The following is a 25,683-nucleotide window of genomic DNA, read 5'->3' as shown; positions in this document are numbered from 1 at the left end:
GGTCCAAATCACATGGCACCACAAATTCCATATCTTTTCAACCCAAGGGAAGATACATAGAATTCTATGAGGGTATTCTGCCCACCAAGATTCCACCCTTGTAACTAGTATTTAGGGTTCCAAGATCCCATCCTGGGTCACGAAGGGGCTCGTCAGATTTCGGGAACAATGCAGGATTTACAGCCAGAGCCCCCTTTGGCACCCACATTTCTTAATGCTCGAGACTATCCCTACTGACAGACCTTTCGCCTACGGAGCCGATCCAAGCATCTCATAGTGATAATCATGACCCCCTTGGAGTAGGGTCTCGCCGCCAGCTTGGGGGTAGCCCAACGCGATCCTTCCTTAATTAAACCCTTTAAGAATCAAGCACAAACAAGGCATTCAACCCTAATATTCTTTTCCAAGAAAACATTCCTTTATTCCCATGGCAACTTGTCATCAGAGACCCTTGCCATGCATTTACCATAAATCACAAGCACTTAGAATAATCATCCAAACAACAAACAAAAAACTAGTTGAATGTAAAAGCATTTTGGATGTTGTTCGACGATATAACATTTTCATTGCATATTTGCTCTTTTCCTTGTGATCTAAGAGTGATACTATGCAAAATGTTCCTTAACACTTCCTTCGGCTAAGGCATATGTTAAGGGTTCAAACACTATTAATGACGTAAGTTCTATAGGTCACTTACATTGATCGATGACCCAACCCTGAATTGGATTATAGTTATCCAATGGATCTCAAAAGATCTTAGTTTTAATCCTTATGATTAATTCCTTGTACTAGCTCTTAGTCAAGTCATGAGGCAAATAGGAAATTATTCTCATATATCAAAACATGTTATAGGCATAACATGTAAATACTTGATAAGATAAGTGCGAGATGATCTCAAGTAATTAGACTCCAATAGGCCTTGTCTTGAGCTAGAATATAGTTCTTCTTAATATTTGGGCTCTTAAGTTAAGTAATTTTGAAGTATCTAAACTTAATATAGTACTCTCTATTCATGATTCTTAATGTCATATTCTTTTAGCAATTATGCTATTTTTAACCCTTGACTATGCTTTAACCTAGCACTTGTATGCACAATCTATTAATGTCGTTCTTTTGACAACTATACCATTCATAACCCTTGACTAATTCTTCCTTGTAATTGCTCTACTAGTAAATGAGCCATATGCAACTAGGTGCAATTAACTTCCCTAGATATATGCACTTCACAAACTCCATCTTTCAAGTAGGTGAGATGAAATTTATCCTTTTCGATGGCCTATACTCGGGCATCATAGTATGGGGCCTAATGTATCTCATACAAGAATCAAAATATGCATCTATCAATTTGGAAATACCTTACTTACGACTCGTACTGCAGTTGGATTGAAGTAATGCCTTCGATCGAAGCTTCATTGTTGGTTATGGGATTGCCATCCACACGTGACATTCTTCACTTGGGAGCCATCATTCGCAAGTAGACTCAAGAGATTAAGAAGGTGGAATAGATTCAAGATGGGAGAGCGTAAGAGAAGATGGTTAAATTGAGGATCGAGATAGAGGGAATTGTGCAGCCTCTCGGGGTGACTCTTCTCTCTCTCTCTCTCTCTCTCTCTTTCAAGAGCTCTCTCAAAATCTCTTGGAGGGTATCCTTCTATCTACGTCTCTCTCAGAGTCTCTCGGGGTCTCCTTATGCTCCCTTGTGCCTCCCCATGCCTCATATTTGTAGTGAATTAGGGAAGAGGGCTTGTTGATGAGAAGTGGAGTGGAGGGGGATCTTGGAAAGATCAGTGATCTGATGCTCAGATCATAAATCCAATGGTTGCATTGACTCTGAAAGGGGGGTAAAACCCCAAGAAACTTGATTAGAAAACTCTTAGTTCACTCCTCCTTCTTTTCTCTATTCGAAGTGCTGTTTTCTATCTGTGGACTGCGTTCGCGGCATGTGTGATTTTGCTAGTAACTTTTCTTTAGTTTTCTTTTTATAAAATCTCCAAAACTAACTAAAACATCACTTTTCTTTTTTTTTTAATGACATCTAGTTCTAGAAATCTCCATATCTTTTTTTAAAGAATAATATCTAAAATATCTAAAATAAACTAGTTTTGCCCAAAATCTAATATTTTTGGATCATCCAAACTATATACATTAATAGTAGTGATTAATATAGCTCATAAGTCTCGTTCACGTTGTAACTTATATGAAGAGTGTCTACGATTCTTGTCAATCCGAGAAAAATATCAGATTTACGACTCTCGATTTTTCTAAATAAAATATTTTAATTAAAAAAATTATTAGTTATTAATGTTAGCTAGTCTTTAGTTAGTAATCTTACTAACTTATTAATTGACTAACTAACTTTCGAACTAACCAACTAACTTTTATTGTGTGGAGATATTACATCCTCCTCGAGAAACGGATCTAAGTGTCATTGCTCGGCACTCCCATTGAATGTTTCGAGTTTTGTCACCTAGGGTTTCCCGAAACCGCCTCACAACAGAACATTCACGGTCGAGAACCCACTAGGATTGACATGAAATTTGGACTCCTAGTGGCCAAGGTCTCCTAATAGCATTCTAGCGTTGAATCCTGGGCATCCTACTTTACGTAAAGATACCCAAGCCGAAGTAGACCCATGTTGAACTTGATTGAAAGAGAATGGGAAACGAGAGGGATGCACTGCTCAACCTCTCTGCCCATAAGGCATAGTCCCATTCCAGTCCCCTAAAACGACATGTCCTAATCTAACAATTTCTAAGGGTCGTCGAACGTCGGTAAAACCTTGTGAGAAGCCTCCTAGTTCTCTAGGACCACTCTGCCGTAGGACAGACCCGTCAGGGGGTTCCGTCCACCCGCTTCCCTCAATAGCTTTAGTTTTCTAATTAGGTCCTACTACATTTATGTGCAACATTTAAAATCAGCTTCCTTAATTAAGTCTTTTAGGGACAGGGTTTATTCGCGTAACTTACAACACATACACGAAAATAGAGAAAGCAATCCTTTGGTAAACAAGTTCAAACAAGTTCCTTAACTTATCTTCAAGTTAATCTTTGTCTCGTGCCCATACATGAGAAATTATGTATTTCTTATGTCCAACAGAAGTAACTGGTCCAAATCACATGGCACCACAAATTCCATATCTTACTGACCTAGCGGAAGATACATAGAATTCCATGAGGGTATTCTGCCCACCAAGATTCCACCCTTGTAACTAGTATTTAGGGTTCCAGGATCCCATCCTCGGTCACAAAGGGGCTCGTCAGATTCTAGGAACAATGCAGGATTTACAGCCAGAGCCCCCTTTGGCACCCACATTTCCTACTGCCCGAGACTATCCCTACTGACAGACCTTTTGGCTACGGAGCCGGTCCAAGCCTCTCGTAGTGATAATCATGACCCCCTTGGAGTAAGGTCTCGCCGCTAGCTTAGGGGTAGCCTAGCGCGATCCTTCCTTAATTAAATCCTTTAAGAATCAAGCACAAACAAGGCATTCAACCCTAATATCCTTTTCCAAGAAAACATTCCTTTATTCCCATGGCAACTTGTCATTAGAGATCCTTGCCATTCATTTACCGTAAATCACAAGCACTTAGAATAATCATCCAAACAACAAACAAACAACTAGTTGAATGTCAAAGCATTTTGGATGTTGTTCGATCAACTAACAAAAAAAACCAATTGTATTCTTTTCAAACAATGCAAGAATAGACGATATAACATTTCCATTGCATATTTGCTCTTCCCCTTGGGATCTAAGAGCAATACTATGCAAAATGTCTCTTAACACTTCCTTCCTTCGACTAAGGCATATGTTAAGGGTTCAAACACTATTCATGATGTAAGTTCTATAGGTCACTTATGTTGATCGATGACCCTTATAGTTATCCAACGGATCTCAAAACATCTTAGTTTTAATCCTTATGATTAATTTCTTGTACTAGCTCTTAGTCAAGCCATTGTTAGAATATCAAGCTCCCATTACTCTCCTGTCAGTATGTATGACCGACATTAGCTGTGTCCAGCTATATCAGCAAGTGTGGGACATTAAATAAGTCGGTGGTCTTAGACCCAGTGTGAATGGTTCTACGGACCTTAGTACTATTGTATACACTTATGTTATGTTAGTAGTCTATGAAATAATGAAAGATGATGAATGACCTGAAGGTCAGGTTGCTGCTCCATTATATTGTCTCTCTCCCTCTCTCTTTCAATATGGTATCAGAGCCATCATGGATGGGCTCTTGAAGGCATGAAGCTGTGAGAAAGACCTACAACATGAAGACTCACGGCAGTGGTTGAAGAGAAGCAGGCTGACAGTGTGCAGGCTGTCATTGTATCTGTGAAGGTATGCATTTTGTCATTTTGGATTGTCATTATACAAGAGGGTTGTCCTGGCCTGGTTGAAGCATTGTAGAGGCTTCATTGAGCACTCAAGAGCAAGCATCAACTATCCTTGTGGAGTATACTTGCTGCTGAAACCCCCAGGGCTGCTGGCGTGTTTGCGCCTGATCTTGAATGGTCATTTTCTGCTGCTAATGAAGATATCAATCACTACCTAGTTGATCTCCAGCTTGAAAATGCTTCTTGGAAGGCCCTTTGATGCCTTGATAAGCCATTGCTTGGTCTGGAGGTGATGTATGAGCTGGAACAATGAGCTTCAGATTTGACCAGGTCTGTTACAAACAGGGAATACACAGCATGTATGTATCTCCGACATGAGATTTGAGCATAGATATGCTTATGCAGACATATGTATTGGTTGGTATGCTTATGAGCTGAAGTCTTGGTGGCAAAAATATTCAAATTTGGAAATTTTTAATGGCTGGAAACTGCCATTGAACAGGGTAGCATACACTAGAGTCCTCTTGAAGATTTGAAGCCATTTGATAAGCATTTTGAGCTCTACTGAAGTGAGGGTTCATTCAGGAAGCATATGTATTGAGTTTGATGCATTTGGGTTGCATTTTACTCATAAAATATTCAGATCTGAAATTTTATGACAGGTTGAAAACTGTCATAAAACTATCATCATCATATACTCATTGCCTTGAAGAAGTACATGCCTTTTGTTACCTACAGGGAGTTGTATGGTACGGGATATGATTGTTGAATGCTATGAGCATTGAGATGAACATTGAAGGCTCTTAAAAATTGAAATTTGAATTTGGAAACAAATGTATTCACAGGGTATTGGCTGGTCATAAATAGTGAATGCATTATATGACATTGCCTCTTACAGATAGGGTGTCTGCGGATGCTTGTTTGGTCATGTATTGACCTGTACACACAGTGGCATATGTATGAAGTGGCTTGAGGATATCTTGGGCTGAAATACATCTTGGTTTGATAGTTTATTGGCTATATACAATCTGTGAGCAGATTTATGTCACTTGTACTTGTTGGATATGCACTGTTTTGTGCCCATATGACTATTTCTAGTTGCCTACACATACTAGCAAATGTCTGGGAAAGTTTGGAGCATGTATGACATGTTTTAAAGTGGTTATTGATAGTAAATTCATAGCTGGTTACTGAAAAATTTCAGGTTTCAGACTTCGTATTCTCTTTACTGCAATAAGATTGCATGACACAGAGTTACAATACATGCAAAGTCTATGTACTGACTGATGTAGCTACGTGTTATATCACATGTTTGTGGATGTTTTTGAGGTTGTAAAGGGATGAAATACCCTGGTTTTTGCAGAGAATAGTTGCAAAAAACTGTCATAAATAGTCAAGGACTAAAGTTGGTCAGAGTGACTTGTTGGCTTGCAGGAAGTCAGGCAGTGACTAAATATTGTCTAGTACAATATGGCTAATGCAGAAAGGACTGACAACATAACCCAGATAGTGGGGGAAAAGCTTGAAAATAACAATTATGCCATATGGAAGTTCAAACTTCTTAATAGGGAAAGGCTACTAGGAGTTGGTGACTGGAGCAGAAGCTGAACTTGAGCTCCCAGAGCGACCTACGGCTGATTAGAGATGACTACACCAAGCTTGGACAGAAAGAGCTCGTAGGGTGTTGCACCGGCTGTATCTATGTATATCAGATACCATGGTAATGGAGATAATGAACTGCAGCTCTCCTAAGAATGCATGAGACATTTTGGTCAAGTACTATGGCACAACCACAAGTGCCAAAAAGATACAGTTGAAGCAGAAGTTCAACAACATGAAGAGAGAGCAGATCTATACAGGATTATGTCACGGAGGTTAAGAACATTGTAGATCAGCTGGCATTTGTTGGTTCACCGGTTGAAGATGAAGACATGGTTGCTGTGACTTTGAATGGCTTGGGGCCTGAGTATAAGTCTTTTGACACTTCTGTGTCTGTGCGGGTTGAAATGCCCGATTTCAATGAGTTGGTTGCATTGCTTATCCATGAAGAGGTTAAGCTTGGCTTGGCTACATGATCTAGCATTTCTAAAAACAAGGATGCAGCTTTCTATTCCAATCAGCGCGGCCGTGGCAACCGTGGTAGAGTCTATGGATCTAGCAGAGGAGTCCAGCAGAATGCATCCTATGGCAGTAACAACCAGCAGGTATCAAACATAAGAGGTGGTGGAAACTTTAGAGGCAGGGGGAGATCTAGCCCTAGAGGCAGAGGCTCCTGGCAACATCAGCATCCATTTGACAATCCGAATAAGGATAAGGATTGTCATTACTGCGGGAAGTATGGTCATATTGCCAAGGATTGCTAGAAGAAGCATGGCAATCAGAAAGGCAAACCACATGGATACTTTGCTATGCCTAGTTAGGCAGATGATACTTCAGGAGATAGATTGTTTGGTATGCAGTGTGTAAAAGACAGAGATGCTGAAAAATCCACTGATGATGCAATTTGGTATATTGATTCAGGGGCATCAAACCACATGACCCCTCACGGTGATTGGTTCACTGATATGGTGGCTGAAAAACATGGCTATGTCTATACAGGTGATGACACGCAGCATAGGATTGAGCATAAAGGCAAAGTGCCTCTTGTGGTTCATGTGATGGCAGAAAGAAAAATTTGTATGATATATTGCATGTTCCTTCGATTACAAAGAACTTACTATCTGTCGGTCAGATGACAGAGCAGAACTTACAGGTTAGATTCAATAAGCATGGCGGCTTTATTGAAGAGTTTGGAAATGGATGCAAGTTGATAGCTCGTGGTCACAGGAATGACATCATGTTTACTCTTGATGCTACTTTGCCAGAGCTGAATTCAGCTATGTTTGCCCATGGTTCTGGCACTATCAGAGATTTGGAAATTTGGCACAAGAGAGTGGGGCATGTGAATTTGCAAAGGCTACAAATTATGCAGAAAAAATAGCTTGTTACATGTTAACCCAAGTTCCAATATTCAGATATTGGTCATGTATGCGATGCTTGCCAGTTTGGTAAGCAGTCAAGATTGCCATTTATCAGGCATGTAAGGCAGAGTACATGTCCGTTGTAGTTAGTGCACTCTGATGTTTGGGGGCTAGTCCATAATGAATCTCTGGGAGGCTCGAAGTATTATGTGACATTCATTGATGATTACAGTTGCTGTAGTTGGGTGTATATCTTGAAAACAAAGGATGAGGTGTTTGTTGTTTTTTAGCAGTTTAAAAAGGAGGTTGAAAAGGAATTTGACTGCTATATCTCTTGCTTGAGATCAGATAGCGGTGGGGAGTATGTGTCAAATGAGTTTGACAATTTTCTGGCTGAAAATGGCATACGCAGGCAGCTTACCTGCAGCTACACTCCTCAGCAGAATGGGATAGCTGAAAGAAAGAATAGGGCCTTGATGGAAGCTGCTCGTGCCATGATGAATGAGAAGAAGATGCCGCTCTATTATTGGGCTGAGGCTGTTATGACAGCCATGTATATCTTGAATCGGACTCCCATTGCAGGTATTCATGAGATGACACCGTTTGAGAAGTTATATGGCTATAAGCCGCATGTAACTCACATGAAAGTCTTTGGTTGTCTTGCCTATGTGCACATTCCAGATGAGAAAAGGAAGAAGCTGGATCTGCAAAAGTGCATAAATGTGTTTTCATTGGATATTCGCAGGAGAAGAAGGCATACAAATGCTATGATCCCTCTACCAAGGAGACTTTGGTGAGCAGGGATGTTATCTTTGATGAGATGGGCTCTTGCTATGTATCACTGGTTGCATTGCCATCGGATATGCCTTCTAGTCATGCATCTACAGTTGATTCACAGCAGAGCACTGCTATGACAGGTCCTAGTGGTTAGACAGTATCCCCATCGAGACAGGGAGATTGAGGAGCTCACCTTCCACTGACACCAGTATGTGAGTGAGGGGCAGATATGATGTCTTGGACAACAAAGGAAAAGAGAAAGCTACTGAGGATGCATCTGGTATGATAACACCTGGTAGAATGACTTCTGGCTATGAGTCTGCTGATACTTTAGACACTGAACTTGGTATTCCGACTATCTATACGCCTGGCACAAGGCAGAGCAGGTACATTCCGCCTCATGAGAGAGGGGAATCTAGCAGTGCACCATAGCCTAGACGCTCGTAGAGGGTCAGATACCCTGTTGATAGACGAGCCTGGCCACGCATTGGACCCAGAGGAAAGATTGAACTACCCCATGCACCTTGGATGTTGTCAAAAAATGAGGAAAAAATAGTGAAGGAACAAATATATAGCTTTCGAACACCCACAAGATGTATGAGGTTGACATACAATGGCTACTCTACAAAGCATTATTCTTATATGACAAAAGTGATGGAGATCAAAGAACTAGGTACATATGCTGAAGCAGTGAAAGATGAGAACTAGTGTGCAGCTATGGATGAAGAAATGAATGCCTTGGTTGAAAATAAGACATGGGATCTTGTACCACTTCCTGAAGGGAAAAGGACCATTAGCTGCAAATGGGTCTACAAAATCAAATGCAAGTCAGATGACAGTGTGGAGAGATACAAAGCCAGGATGGTCGCAAAGGGGTATGCCCCCAATAGTATGGACTTGATTATGAGGAAACATTTAGCCATGTTGCCAAGATGGCAGCCATACGCACTGTGATTGCTTCGGCTGCTGCTAAAGGCTGGAAATTGTAGCTGATGGATGTTAAGAATGCATTTCTTAACGGTGACTTAGCAGAGGATGTCTATATGTTTCAGCCGAAAGGGTATGTTCACCCTGATTTTCAGCATTATGTATGCAGGCTGAAAAAGACATTGTACGGGCTGAAGCAAGCTCCAAGAGCTTGGCATGCTAGGATCAGTAACTACTTGCAGAGATTGGGATTTGCTGTTGGTAGGGCTGATCACAGCCTATTTACAAAGAAGACTGACAGTGGCTTGGTAGTGCTGGTCATATATGTTGATGATTTAATAATCACTAGTGATGATGACTTGGGCATACAACATGTAATGAAGATGCTGAAATCTGAATTTGACATGAAGGACCTAGGAGAACTGAAGTATTTCTTGGGCATTGAGGTAGTTCCAACTGAAAATGGTTTATGGCTGATGCAGAAGCACTATGCCATGGAAAGGCTAAAGAAGTATGGCATGGCTGAACACAACCCATTGGATACACCTCTTGATCAGAATGTCAAGCTAGACATGAGCACTGGAGCTGAAATTCAGGATATGACTATGTACAGGCAGATGGTTGGAAGTCTGATCTACTCACTAGGCCAGACTTGAGTTATGCAGCTGGGCTCATAAGTTAGTTTATGCAGAAGCCTAGGAATGCACATTTGGATGTTGTTAGGTAGATTATGAGATATGTTAAGTCAACTGTAGATTATGAGTTGTTCTATGTGAGAGATAAGACCTTGAAATTGCTTGGATACACAGATGCGGATTGGGCAGGATGCTCATATGATCGTAGATCTACGAGTGGTTATGCTTTTGGCTTTGGAAGTGGCATGATTAGATGGAGCAGCAAGAAGCAATCAACGGTTGCATTGTCTAGTACTGAGGCAAAGTACAGAGGTGCTGCATTGGCAGCATGCGAGATTTCATGGCTGCTCAAGCTTGTAGCTAATTTGGATATTCAGGTGGATGCTCCAGTGGCCTTATTATGCGACAATCTCAGTAGTGTACTCCTGGCAATGAATCCAATATATCATGCCAGGACAAAACACATAGAGGTACACTACCATTTTATCAGAGAGATGGTTCTTGCAGGGAGGGTAGATCTTATGCATGTGAAGACTGATGAACAGGTTGCAGATATCTTTACCAAGTCTTTGGGTAAAGATAATTTTAGTAGTTTCAGACAGCTACTTAGAGTTCATCAGATGATTTGAGCTTGAGGGAGAGTGTTAGAATATCAAGCTCCCATTACTCTCCTGCCAGTATGTATGACTGACATTAGTTGTGTCCAGCTGTATTAGCAAGTGTGGGACATTAAGTAAGTCGGTGGTCTTAGACCCAGTGTGAATGGTCCTACGGACCTTAGTACTATTGTATACACTTATGTTATGTTAGTAGTCTATGAAATAATGAAAGATTATGAATGACCTGAAGGTCAGGTTGTTGCTCCATTACATTGTCTCTCTCCCTCTCTCTTCCAATAGTCATGAGGCAAAGAGAAAAATATTCTCATATATCAAAACATGTTATAGGGATAACGTGTAAATACTTGATAAGATAAGTGTGAGATGATATCAAGTAATTAGATTCCAACAGGCCTTGCCTTGAGCTAGAATATAGTTCTTCTTAATATTTGGGCTCTTAAGCTAAGTACTTTTGAAGTATCTAAACTTTAAACTAGTACTCTTTATTCATGATTCTTAATATCATATTCTTCTAGCAATTATGCTATTTATAACCCTTGACTATGCTTCAACCTAGCACTTGTATGCACAATCTTTTAATGTCGTTCTTTTGATGACTATACCATTCATAACCCTTGACTAATTCTTCCTTGTAATTGCTCTACGAGTAAATAAGTCATATGTACCTAGGTGCAAATAACTTCCCTTGATATATGCACTTCACAAACTCCATCTTTCGAGTAGGTGAGCTGAAATTTATCCTTTTCGATGGCCTATACTTGAGCATCATAGTATGGAGCCTAACGTATCTCATACGAGAATCAAAATATGCATATATCAATTTGGAAATACATTACTTATGACTGGTACCGTAGTTGGATTGACAGTGATGTCTTCGTCCAAAGGATGTTAGTTATGGGATTTCCATTTGCATGTGACATTCTTTGCTTGGGGTCCATTGTCTACAAAGTAGACTCAAGAGATTAAGAAGGTGGAATAGATTCAAGATGGGAGAGTGTAAGAGAAGATGGTTAAGTCAAGATCGAGATAGAGGGAATTGTGCAGTCTCTCGGGGTGACTCCTCTCTCTCTCTCTCTCTCTCTCTCTCTCTCTCTCTCTCTCTCTCTCTCTCTCTCTCAAGAGCTCTCTAACAATCTCTTGGAGGGTTCCTCATATTTATAGTGAGTTAGAGGAGAGGGCTTGTGGCTAAGAAAGTGGAGCTCTTTGTGGAGGGGGATCTTGGAAAGATCAGTGATTTGATGCTTAGATCATAAATGTGATAGTTCCATTAGCTCCGAAAGGGGGGTAAAAATCCAAGACACTTGATTAGTCTGTAGGAGATGTCCCTACCATCAATGCTTCAATTGTAATGAGCTAGGACACATCCAAGCAGACTACCCTGATCTAAGTCCAGAAGACGTTGAGTCTCCAGGAAAACGAAGCTACACAGGTGGAGTCTATGGATATATAGAGGAATTAGATGAAGACGAATACCTAGAACTGACAACCCCTCTTTAGGATGACTGGAGACCCTAGAAATTTTTTCGACATGAAATACAACTTGAATTGGAATAAACTTTACTCTTGTAACTACAGTTAACCAGAGTAATATGAGTTACATCTATTTTGAGCCTAGAACTTGTAAATCATTAGAGATACTTTGGCAAGGAATGACAGTTATAAATTGCAATGAATTTTTATTTAGTCATTCCTTCTCAACTAATATAGATTGGGTCTTACTAGAACGTCGAAGCTTGGAAGTTTTGTTTAATATTACAAGCATAGCCAATTGTCCATGGAGTTCGGTCTCGAACTAAGAAGATGACAATTTGGGAACAATCCAATATGCTAAAAGGATCCTAGGACAATTTTGTCTAAAGAAGAAAATCCTACCAAGGTCAACCAAGAATCTTGTGACCACAAGTGATAAAATTCCGTGATGTTTCTATTGCATGGAGTTAGGTCATTTCAAAAGGGAATGTCCAAAGCACCCTAAACACCGACGCTCTTCTCTCTCTCTCTCGCTCTCTGTCTCTCTCTCTCAATCTCTTGGAGGGGTATCCTTCTCTCTATCTCTCTCTCACAGCCTCTCGGCGTCTCCTTATGCTCCCTTGTGCATCCCCATGTCTCATATTTATAGTGAATTAGAGGAGAGGGCTTGTGGTTGAGAAGTGGAGCTCTTTGTGGAGGGGGATCTTGGAAAGATCAGTGATCTGATGCTTAGATCATAAAACCAATGGTTCCATTGGCTTCGAAAGGGGGGTAAAACCCTAAGACACTTGCTTAGAAAGCTCTTAGTTCACTCCTTTTCTCTGTTCGAAGTGCTGTCTACTGCCTATAGACTGCGATCGTGGCGGGCGCGATTTTTGCCAGTCACTTTTCTTTATTTTTCTTTTTATAAAATCTCAAAAACTAACTAAAACATCACTTGTCTTTTCTTTTAAATGACATCCAGTTCTAGAAATCTCCATATCTTTTTTTAGGATAGTATCTAAAATATCTAAAATATCCTAATTTTGTCCAAAATCTAATATTTTTGGACCATCCAAACTATACACATTAATACAAGTGATTAATATAGCTCATAAGTCTTGTTCACGTTGTAACTTACGTGAAGGGTGGCTACGGTCCTTGTCAATCCGAGAAAAATATCAGATTTATGAACTCTCAAAAATTTAATATATATTTTTAATTAAATAAAAATTATTAGTTATTAATGTTAGCTAGTTTTTACCTTAGTTAGTCTTTAGTTAGTAATCTTACTAACTTATTATTTGACTAACTAACTTTCGAACTAACCAACTAACTTTTATTGTGTGGAGATATTACAATGCTTTAAAGATGTACTTTGATGTATTGATAATCGAGGATCAACTTTGAGCTTCATATTGCTTCGGATCATTGGTTGAGCTTGAGCTTTGCTTTGTAACACTTGAATCTTTGTCTTTGAATATACTTTGGCATGTACCTCACTTGACCGGTCTTGACATGCTTGGCTTATGCCACTTATTCATGCTAGTTACATTGTTTGGAGTTGGATACTTCTAGAGCCTTGCCTTGGCTTGTCCGAGTTATAGTTTGCATATACTTGATGTCTATGTATGCTATGTATGGATGCTACACGGCCTACATGCTCGGGATATCTCATTGATGCTTGATATTGGACACATGTCAGTAGTGCACTCTTACATGCTTTGTTCGAGCCTTATTGCTTGACACTTATAGCTTTTGTGCCAATGGGAGTGTCTTGATATGTGTGACAAACATAGAGCAGGTGGGTTTATGCTACTTGCATAAAGCAGAATATGATGATGTCTGCTCATTTGAGCTAGTTCCATGCTATTCTCAAGAACTTTACTTCGCAGGGCATTACCTTCAATGATGAGGTTACTCCATTGTTTTTGCTTAGGACAGTGAGTGAGTCATGGGATGTATTTCGCACTTGCCTTATGTGCTCCTACTACTACTTTGAACTTGCCTGATGTAGAGAGTGCTCTTTTGCAGGAAGAGATCAACCATAAGAACTTGATGCCTCTCGTGCGTCGCATGCTTTGACTGTTAGAGACAGAGATAGTGATGGAAGGAATGACTGTGGGAATAGTTGTGGTAGAGATTCGCAGAAGTCTAGGTCTAAGTTGTGTGGTAAGCCACGCAACAAGTCTCGTGGGAGAAATGCTAATGTGACTTGTCACCATTGCGGCAAGAAGGGTCATATATGCCCACAATGTCATGAGTTGCGTAATGAGAAGCGCAAATAGAAGGGGAAAGACAAAGCACAGGACAAGTCCTCTGATCACAGCATTATGCCTGCGAAATCCAATGTGAAAATCAAGGAGATAAATGTCATGCAGATTGAAGACTCCGATGGGGAGTACATACTTGCAGCTAGTTCTTGTGATGCTACACTTTTGACCTAGGTTCACTCTATGTATGTGCAGTGCTGGCTTTTGGATTCTGGTGCTTCATTTCATGGTACACCATGTCGTGAGTGGTTCCATTCCTACCACAATGTCTTTGATTCAATTCACTTGGGTGATGACATGTCACTTGTAGTTGGCATTGGGGATGTACGGCTGCAGTTCTCTACTGGCAGTACTTTTCTGTTATTACAGGATGTACATCATGTATTTGTACTTACATGCAATCTTATGTTTGCAAGCCAGCTTGATGATGTTGGGTTTCATGTCTCTTTTGGGGATTATGCTTGGAAGATCACACGTGGCAAACTTGTGCTTGCTAGAGGTGCCAAGGATGGTAGCCTCTATCCTCTTGTAGTTGATGGGTCCTCTGTTGACCATGTTTTGTCAGTGGGTTCCATCCCACATGTATCTCTTTTTCATGCCCGTTTGGGCCATACGTCCTTGAGGGGAATGAAAATGCTTTCTAGTTTTTGCAGTACTTACCGCCCCTTGACTATGCATGTTTTGATTCATGTGAGCATTGTCTTTATGGCACACAGACTAGAAATACGCATAAGAAGTCTAGTAGGACACACATGAGTGAGCCCCTAGCATCGGTACATTTGGATGTCTGTGGGATCATGCCCTATCAATCTATGGGTGGTGCAAAGTATTGTGACATTTATTGATAATTTTTTGCATTAATTCTGGGCTTATCCCATTAAGCTTAAATCCAATATCTTGGCTATGTTTTAGAGATGGCTTGCATTGGTTGAGAACTAGATGACATAGGCTACAATGCCTTAGGATTGACAGTGGGGGAGAATAGGTGTCACATGTCTTTGCGCAGCTATGTGACGAGAGGGGTATTAAGCATCAATTGACCGCCCCCAATACCCCACCCCAGAATGGTTTGGCTGAGTGGATGAATAGAACCATCCAAGAGCGTGTATGCAGTATGCTTAGCCATGCAGGATACCATAGAGCTTTTGGGCTGAGGCAATCAATACAATTGTGCATATCATAAATAGATCACCTTCCAGTGGTTTGGATTTCCAGGTTGTAGAGGAGGTATGGACTAGGAAAAGTTCGTCTTATGCACATCTACGTGTCTTTATATGTGAAGCATACTGCCATGTGCCCAAGGACAAGCCTAGTAGGATGGATCCTAAAAGTGTTAAATTACCAAGGACAAGCATAGTTAGCTGGATCCTAAAAGTGTCAAATGCATTTTCCTTGGATATGGAGATGCAGGCGAGATGGGTTACCGCCTCTGGGATCCGTAGGTGCGGAAAGTCATCCGCAGCCATGATGTAGTCTTCCATGAAGACAAGATGCATATGCAGCCTGAGAAGGTGGTAGAGATACGCAGGGTTATATTCTAGGAGGAGCCACGTGCTCCTGCACATCTAGTTGGACAACCTGCAGTAGCACTTGGTACACATGGATAGGGTGTTGGATAGGATATTGGACATGCAGCAAAGCCTGCAGTGAGATGGTCTACTAGAGATAGACGTCCACCTGATAGATTTGAGCCCTTGATGCATTATGTCTTGGTTACAGATGCCGAGAGCCTCTCACCTATAATGAGGCTATGCACAGGGGTGACAGTCGCTCCTAGGAGAGGGCTATGCAGTCTAAGATGGACTCCTTGCATAAGAATATGACTTGGGATTTGGTTGCATTGCCTAAGGGAAAGTAGGATTTTCCGTAAAAATAGGTATACAAGCTAAAAAGTACCCCTGGAAACCCTAAGCCAGCTTATAAGGTAAGACTTGTTGCTAAGGGTTTTAAACAGGAGCATCGAGTTGACTTTGATGAAATCTTTTCTCCTATGGTCAAGATGACCACCCTAAATTGGTTTTGGTCTTACTCGTGCAGCTTGACTTGGACATGTATTAGATGGATGTCAAGACTGCATTCTTACATAGGGATTTGCATGATGAAGAAATTTACATGGAGTAGCCTAAGGGCTTTGTAGAACCTGGCAAGGAGCACCTAGTGTGTAAGTTGAAGAAAATTATTTATAGCTTGAAGCAGGAACCTAGAGAGTGGTATCATAAGTTTGATGCCTTTATGCAGTCACACAGGGCTACAACAGGAGTGTTGTGTATCCATTCTTTATACGAAGACAACTCGTGATGGCTCATTGCTTATTTTGGTACTTTATGTGGATGATATGCTGATAGCAGGGAAATATCATGATGAGTTGGATGCTCTTAAATCTTAGCTGAAAAAGAGCTTTGAGATGAGGGATTTGGGATAGGCCTCTCACATTCTTGGTATGCATATTAAGTGCGACAGGCATCATAAAGTCCTTGAGCGTTTTCGCATGTAGGACAACATTAAGCCTATTGGCTATTCATTACCTTCTTATGTGAAGGTCTCATAGGTCGATTGTTCGCATACAATTGTCTTCAGATAGATGAGTAGAGGGCCAAGATGGCCAAGATTCCTTATGCTTCAGCCGTAGGCAGTTTGATGTATGCCATGATAGCCATTTGTCTAGATATTGTCTTTGCAATTGGTGTTGTGGCATGCTATATGGCTACACCTAGCAAAAAGCATTGGGATTCCGTGAAGGGTATCATGAGATACCTGAAGGGCAGAGCAAATATGTATATTTTCTATGGTAGCCAAGATACAAAAATTATGGGGTACACAGACTCCGATTATGTAGGACATGTGGATAGTATAAAGTCTACTTTTGGCTATGTATTTACCTATGTTGGAGGTGCTATCTCTTGGATGTCCATGGTTCAGAAGTGTATAGCTCTCTCTACCACTAAGGCCAAGTATGTTGCAACCACTGAGGCTTGCAAGGAGGCCATATGGTTGGGCCGCTTGGTTCATGACCTTGGGATTGATGCTATACCTACACTATATTCAGATTCTATGAGTACTATTCACCTAGCCAAGAATCTAGTCTTCCATGCGAAGACGAAACACATTGAGGTGAGGTATCACTTCATATGTGGGTCATGGAGGACAATTCTGTTGACCTTTTCAAGATCTCCATTAACACAATATTAGTGAGTTTGGGAATCTCCCAATTCCCATTTTTTGAATACTAAAAGGTGGCACCCGGAAGACATGCCCATAAGTTTCTCAAAACTATATGATGTGACTATCATTAGAAAGCGCTCGAAAAATGGAATCTATTGAGCTATAGAGCGCTTGATTTAGAGTTATAGTGTTTAAGTTATGACAAATCCAAAGATTTGACTACGTGTCCCAAACTTATGGGAAATTCCCATATTTCCCAATATGGTGTTCACTGATGAAAATCCTGCAGATCTACTCACGAAAAGCCTCATGACTAAGCTCTTTGCCTTCCTTAGGAGATTGATGGGCATTCGATGAGATTATGTTTTTCCTCATCATATTGTACATGTGTACATTATACTATCTTTTCTTTTTTCTTTTCACTCCTCACTCGGGCAGATTTGCCTTTGAGTGGGAGGTTGTTGGGGGGTAAAGGTACATTCGCCTAGCTGGTCGTGTATTACTACACTAACAGTACCCACCACTGCACACTACAAGTGGTGGGCGCCTGTCACCATCACTTTATTCTTTATTATTTTAGTGATAGTTTGAATAAAGGAAGGCCCGGTCACACATTGTGAATTTTGGAGTTTCCATTTTGTGTCTCTCTCTTTCTTGCTGTTGCTCTTCCGCCATAACTCTTCCAAGCAAGCTTCGATCCTTCTCACCTTTCAAGCACTACCTTTTCAGCAAGGGGGGTCACTAGCCCCCTTGAGACCCCCCAACCACAAGGGCCGCTTCCACATCCCCAAACCCCCAAATAGGGGCCCCTGTTAACTCCCACGCCCCACAGCTTGATGCATTGTGCCTCGAGTTGCTACTAGCATAACTATTCTATCTAACCCAAAGGCTAGATCCACAAATATCACCTTTTTGCCATCTCATCACATAGACCTCATCTGACATACAAGTCAGGACCCACCCAAAGTTCGTGCTCACACATGGCCTCTCCTCATAATGGGAGAATTACAACTTTGAGCACCATGGATCATTGGTGGCACTTTACAAGGATGGGACATTGAGCATATATAACACCTCCCCTCAATGTCTAACCACAAGAACTACATTCTCGGCCCAATGCCAAGTTTCTAAAGATGAATTTGAAGGAGATCCTTCATAAAAGCTTTGGTAAAGATATCTACTCTATTTTTCTTTGTTGGACAGCATACTAGCTCTACTACTCCATCCTTGGTCAAGTCACACACATAGTGATACTAGATCTCAATGTGATGTGTGTATGAAAAACTAGATTTTTGGCAATGGCAATGAAACTTTGGTTGTCACATCTCAGCACTATTGGATATTCATTCTATACTCGCATATGCCATAGGATCCTTCTTAACCATACCGTTTCATATGCAACAAAGCAATATGCCTTGTACTTTGCTTTGGTAGAAGACAATGGCATAGTTGGTTGCTTCTTACTAATCCAAGAGAAAATTCTTGAACCTAATGAGAAACAATATCCAGAAACTGATTTCTTGGAATCACTATCACCTACCCAATCTGAGTCACGGTTTCCCATGAGGGCACTTCCGGAATTGTATATGATACCATAGTCAAGAGTTTTCTTCAAGTATCTAACCACCCACATTCCAACTTTCCAATAACTTTCTTGGTGTTTGTTTGAGAACATGCTCAAAACACCAATAGCAAAAACCGATATCTAACATAGTGTTACACAAGTAGATGAGGCTACCAACCAACCTCCTATACCTCCTAATGTTTGCTAGTGTTGATGTTTCCTCAATGGATAACTTCACATTGACCTCCATAGGTATAGCTATCTCCTTACACTAAATCATGCCAAATTCTTTTAAGATCTCCCATGCATAATTCTTTTGAGAGATTAAGATTTTGCCAAGTGCCAGACTTCAATCCCCAAGAAATAGTGCATCAAGCCCCAAGTCTGTCATTTCAAACTTAGAGCTCAAAGCCTTTTCAGTCTGATGGATCATATCTTCATAGTCACCTATAATAAGAAGATTGTCCACATATGGGACAATCACTATAGAATTTTCACTATCCCTATAAATATACAAGTTAACATCTGAGGCACATCTTTTGAAATTCAACCTAGAAAGAATTTATCTATCCACTAGTACCATGCTCTAGGGGCTTGTTTCAGCCCATACAATGCCATCTTCAACTTACAAACTTTGTTCTCAAAATGGGGGGCCTCAAATCCTATTGGTTGAGCCACATATACATCCTCCTTGAGGTCACCATTCAATAACATTGATTCGACATCAATTTGGTAAACTAGCCACTTCTTATGAGTAGCCAATTCAAGTACTATGTGAATAATGGTCATTCTAGCAGTTTTGGAGCAAATGATTCTTGAAAATCAAATCCTTCAACTTGTGAAAATCCCTATGTAACTAATCTGGTTTGAACTTTTCTAAGCTACCATCAGCCTTGTACTTTACCTTCTAGACCCACTTGCCAATAATCTTTCTCTTTTCTGGTCAATCCAGTAGCTCTCAAGTGTCATTCTTAATGATGTTGTCATACTACTCAACTTGCATAGTTGCTCTCCATGTTGGATCTTGTTTCAAGTCTACTGCCCCCTTTGCTTCTCTCATAATCTCAACCATCAAGGCTGTATTGACTATGTGAGTAGAACCCTTTCTTTGCTCCTCTATTCTTAGTGGCCTCCTTGGTCCATCTACCTTTTCTACAATTGTGGTAGGCATAGGATTATTGTGATCATAGAGCTATTTCATCCATCGCAGCAAAGGCTTTTTAAGTGGTGCGATTGCTTCCTCCTCCTTTTGAGAGTAGGGACAGCTCTTGAAATAGGTTCAGATTGGACTACTTCTTCACTTGATGATAAGGTCAAAGAACTTATATCCTCCTCCTTCATTGTATGTGGTTGCTCCTTGAACACCATATCACGGCTCACTATGATCTTCCTTACCTCTTGGTCACACAATTTATAAGCCTTTTGTTCATCACTATAACCCAAAAAGATATATTTTGTGCTTTTTGGATTTAACTTGTTTCTCCTATCCTTTGGAGCATGTGCATAACATTCACATCCAAAAGTTCTAAAATGTGAGACAGATGGTTTCAAGTTACCAAAACAGGTCTCATGAGGAGTTTTTCCCTTAAGAGCCTTTGTATAACTCTAATTGAGAATGTAGACTATAGTATTAATAGCTTCTACCCAAAACTAGTTAGACAATCCTTTGCCCTTAAGCATGTACCTTGCCATTTCCACAAGAATGTGCTTTCAGCATTCAACAATGCCATTTTTCTGAGGTGTATAAGGCATCGTCAGTTGACACTCAATCCCTTTGCTCTTAAAAAAGCCTTCAAACTCTATTAAGTTAAACTACTCACCACCATCCTCTTGAGAATAGCAAATGATGCTTAACATGAATGCCTATAGAGGTTGGATGTGTGCCCAAAAGAGACTTGCCCATAAGTGGCTTTATATGAGAGAGATACAATGATCTATGCTTTAGGAAGAGATGTCTAAAATCCCATAAGCACAGAGAGGAAAAGTGGTACTATCCAAAAAGCTATAAAGGCATGTACTTAGCACTCATTTCAATACAATGGAACTATCAATTTGAGTTACTCAAGATTTTTTTAAGAGTCCAAGTTAATCTATCTTGGAACCTAATTCACTTGAGGTACAATCCCTCATTTTGATAATGTATTGTGTGTTTGATTTGCATCCACTATAGCTAACTAGCTCTACATCTGTTTTTTTCAACATGGTATCAAAGCCATGGCTGAGTTAGATAGCTAGTGGGCTCCAGAACAAGTTATTGTTTAAAATATTTCCTTTTAAATACTATCATTTCCTCCTCCTTTTTCCAAGAAGTCTTGGTATTCCTCCATCATGTCCTCTCCAAATATTTGGGTGATCCTAGGGTTAGGGATCGATGGCATCATCATATTCGCACGCTCCCACCGCAAGTAGGTCAGTAAGGACTTTGGAGCCTTCATCAAAACCTTGGAGCTCCTCCCTCCTCCTCGGTCTGCTCCTCTGAGCGCCCCCATCCTCTCAGTAACCTCACATTTGTAGCTAAATACATCTTTGACATTGAAGGTTTTGTCACTGGATTTGGTAATCCTGATTGGGAGAGAACTCATGAACCTGCTTCTCGCACGTCAACTGCTATTTCACTTCTAGTCCAGGAGACTTGAGCCACATGCATTGGCAAGACTCACATGGATGAAATGGCCTACAGTATATGGGGTCACAATAAGCATTATGGCACTCCAATCAATCTAGCTGCATCATCTCAACTGCCTGGTGGCTCTTCCAGTGGTTTAGTTGTTGCAATCGTCTTGTTGATTTTTCTTTAGGCACAGATACTAGTGCTAGTGTTAGGATACCAGCAGCATTCTATGGTATTATGGGATTCTGTCCATCCCATGGAGATGTATCATGTATTGGTGTTGTTCCTATGTTATAGAGTCTTGACACAATGGACTAGTTTGCAAAGGACCGAGATGTTGAACCAAGACAGCCAAAGCATGTGCTCATTGCCAATGATTGTTTTAGGCTGAGCTTGAATGCTGAGGACACACTAATGCCAATAGTTATTAATTCTGTGGAAAGTATATACAGAAGGCAAGTTGTGACCCGCATTAAGCTTGGACAATACATATCATCCAAGATCTTGAGCCTTAAAAGATTCAAAGCAGATGTAGATATCATCCAAAGATCCTGAGCCTTAAAAGATTCAAAGTTTGGACAATACATATCATCCAAGATCCTGAGCCTTAAAATATTCAAAGCAGATGTAGATAGTGAGAAAGCTGAACGCGGTGTTTCTAGTTTGAACTCTTTGAGAAATGCATTGCAGCTGCTTCAACGGTAGGAGTTTAAGACAAATCATGAAGAGTGGGTCAACAATGTGAAGCCTTCTTTGGGCCCTAGAACTTTTGATCAAGTGAATGCTACCATACAAACAAGTTCTGAGCTTATAGCAGATGCATTTAAAGTCCAAAATGAAACTCATGTTGCTTTGAATGAACTTCTAATGAATGATGGGATCTTAGTTATTCCTACCTCTCTTGGTCCACCTCTAAAGCTACGTTTAAAAGAGTCTCACCTCATGGTGATTGTATATCCATTGAGCCAAATAAAATCCAAAAATTCATGTATTCTGAAATTTATCTCATGTATGAGAGTTTGTTAAACCAAGCCCATGTACCAATCAGTGTGTTCACTTTTAAAAGCATGAAGCAAAACAATGGTGTCAAGAAGACTGAAGCAAAAAGAGAAGTACCACACACCAACAAAAGGGAAAAGAAGCACAAAGAAGATACTTTCCATTGCTGACAACAAAGAATTTCCCATAGTGGATCTCCCTTAGTGGACCTTGTTTCCCATAGTGGATGTAAAAACCCTACCAAGATGTAAAGTTTTAAGCCTTAACTTGACTATGCTACCAAAGAGCTAGTCTCTTGGTCCATGTTTACATGTGGGGGGGGGGGGGGGGGGGGGTGGGCCAAAAGCCAACAAGGGTAGGTGTTGAGAATAGAAAATGATGCTTAACATGAATGCCCATAGAGGCTGGATGTGTACCCAAAAGAGGCTTACCCATAAGTGGCTTTGTATGAGAGAGAGACAATGATGTATGCTTTAGGAAGAGCTGTCTAAAATCCCATAAGCACAAAGGGGAAAAGTGGTACTATCCAAAAAGCTATAAAGGCATGTACTTGAAACTCATTTCAATACAATGGAACTATCAGTTTGAGTTACTCAAGATTATTTTTATGAGTCCAAGTTAATCTATCTTGGAACCTAATTCACTTGAGGTACAATCCCTCATTCTGATAATGTATCGTGTGTTTGATTTGCGTCCACCATAGCTAACTAGCTCTAGATTCGTGTTTTTCAACACATCCACTCTAAAATTCTTCACACTTTATTTTGTTCATTCTCAACAAGTTTCAAGCATTCTTTAAACTTATCAAAAGATCCATCCTTATCTAAAGGAAGTACACCCACATCATCCTACTATAGTCGTTGATTATCAACATTAAAAAAGAAGATCCTCCCAAATCTTTTGTAGGAATTTTACCACAAAGTCAACATGCACCAACTCTAGAGGAGCCTATCCTCTTTGATACTAAAGAAGAAGGAGAAATGCCATTATACCTCCCCTTCCTAGGAGGTCACCCATTCTAGTATTGTTCACACTAGTGTGCACTTAACCAAAAGTTTACCACCATAATTGGGCTAGCCATCTAGCTCCCAATACTTAAGGTGATGGATGACATATCCAATTATGGAAATCTTCCTTCATTTGGCCTAGGATTCAAACCTAGCCTCAACACATCACCGCTACATCGATAGTGAGCTAGTTTTCTCTAGCAAGTGTGAATTGCATTTCCAACCCCCCCCCCCCCCCCCCCCTCAAGCCACACCTTGGCTAAGGTCGTAGTGCCACCCAAGCTCATATATCAAGTTAGAAACTAGGTGGAGACCCTTGTACCTCCCCTTCCCAAGTTGATCAAACAACTCATCAACATGAGGAATTAGATGCTTATTCTTTATTGTGATCACATTTAGACCATGAAATTCTCTACATGTATGCATGGATCAATCCATCCTTCTTCCTCAACAAAAATATTGGTGAAGCCCATGGAAAGAACTAGGTTAAATAAGTCCTCATTAGAGATGATTAACTAAGTGATTGTCTAGTTTGCTAGCTTTACTAGCTCTAAACAAATAACATTAGCAAATAATTTATTTACTTTATAATTAGAACATGATTATTGTGTATACATGGAGCAGTCTTTATGGCTTGAAGTAGGAACCTAGGGAACAATATCATAAGTTTGATGCATTTATGTAGTCATAGGGCTACACTCGTAGTGCTATGGATCTGTGCTTGTATACGAAGAAAGCACGCGATGGATCTTTATTGATTTTGGTACTCTATGTGGATTACATGCTTTTGGAAGGGAAAGCTCGTGATGAGCTAGATGCTCTTAAGGCTTAGCTCAAGAAGAGCTTTGAGATGAAAGATCTGGGACAAACCTTTCATATTCTTGGTATGCACATTATGTGTGATAGGCACCAAGGACTACTCTATCTATCACAAAGAGAGTACATTCATAAAGTCCCTGAGCACTTTCGTATGCAGGATGTAAAGCCTATTCGTTGTCCAATGCCTTCTCATGTGAAGGTATCATAGGCCGATTTTCCATAGACATATGAGTAGAGAGCTGAGATGGCTAAGATTCCCTATGCATCCATAGTGGGGCAGTCTTATGTATGCCATGATAGCCACCCGTCTAGATATTCCTTTTGCAGTTGGTGTTGTAACCTGTTATATGGCTACACTTGGCAAGAGGCATTGGGATGCTATGAAGGGTATCATGAGGCACCTAAAGGGTACTGTTGATATGTATATATGTTATGGCAGCCAGGATACAAGAGTCGTGGGATACACTGACTTTGACTATGCAGGACATGCAGATTGTAGGAAGTCCACCTCTGGCTATGTGTTCACTTTTGCTGGAGACATTGTTTCATGGATGTCCAGGGTGTAGTAATGCGTGGCCCTTTCCACTATAGAGGCCGAATATGTCGCAATCATTGAGACTTTCAAGGAGGCCATTTGGTTGGGTGGTTTGATTGTTGACCTTGGTATTGCAAATGCTATCCCTACATGGCATTCAGATTCTATGAGTGCTATCCAATTAGCCAAGAATCTGATCTTCCATGCAAAGACAAAACACATTGAGGTGAGATATCACTTCATTCATGGGGTCGTTGAGGACAAGTCTATTGACCTTGTCAAGATCTCAACTAACCAGAATCCTACAAACTTGCTCATGAAAAGCCTTTATGCAAAGTGCTTTGCCTTCTGTAGAAAGTTGATGGTTGTTGGATGAGATGAAGTCTTTCCTCATCCTCTTGTATCTATGTACATATTGTATTGTCTATTTTCTTCTCATTCCTCACTGAGGTTGATTTGCCTTTAAATGGGAGGTTGTTGGGGATAAAAGTGCCTCTGCCTAGCAATCCCCATGTATTATGACATTGACAGTACTTGCACCTGTACACAGTAGGCAGCAAGCACCCATCACTGTCACTTCATTCTTTATTCTTTCAATGACATTTGAATAAATGGAAGGCTGGTCACAAATTGTGGCTGTTGGAGTTCCCACATTTAGAGTCTCTCTCTTTCGTGCTCTTGCTCCATCCGCCATAGCTCTCTCCTCCATGCTCTCTTGCTCAATCCTTTTCACCTTTCAGGATGTTTTTATTGACAATGGTTCCTAAAAGGAGGTAAAAGAAAGAGAAAAAAGTATTAGATTTGATTAGGAGAGCAAGAAGGTACATAATGGCAAACAACAATTGATTATAAGGAAAGAGAGATTTTTGATCTAGAAGAGAAGCTTTTATTTACAAGGATGGTATTTGAGGAGGTAAACAAAGAGGAAAATATATTCTTTTATCGCAAAAGAAAGGTGATAGATAATGGTGAATGAGAACTTATTCATGAAGTGACCAGACTTAGTT

At 40.5% G+C, this 25,683-nt stretch overlaps 1 pseudogene; it reads left to right on the top strand.

The window, feature by feature from the left end:
• The first annotated feature begins 21,033 nt into the window (after positions 1 to 21,033).
• On the top strand, positions 21,034 to 24,757 carry LOC148014453 (translocon at the outer membrane of chloroplasts 64 pseudogene; annotated as a pseudogene).
• The last annotated feature ends 926 nt before the right edge of the window (positions 24,758 to 25,683 follow it).

The sequence above is a fragment of the Lygodium microphyllum genome, chromosome 25, assembly GCF_053477565.2.
Source record: "Lygodium microphyllum isolate KBCC chromosome 25, Lygodium_microphyllum_v1.1.10, whole genome shotgun sequence".
Classification (NCBI taxonomy): Eukaryota; Viridiplantae; Streptophyta; class Polypodiopsida; order Schizaeales; family Lygodiaceae; genus Lygodium; species Lygodium microphyllum.
This window is presented reverse-complemented; position numbering and strand designations above follow the sequence as displayed.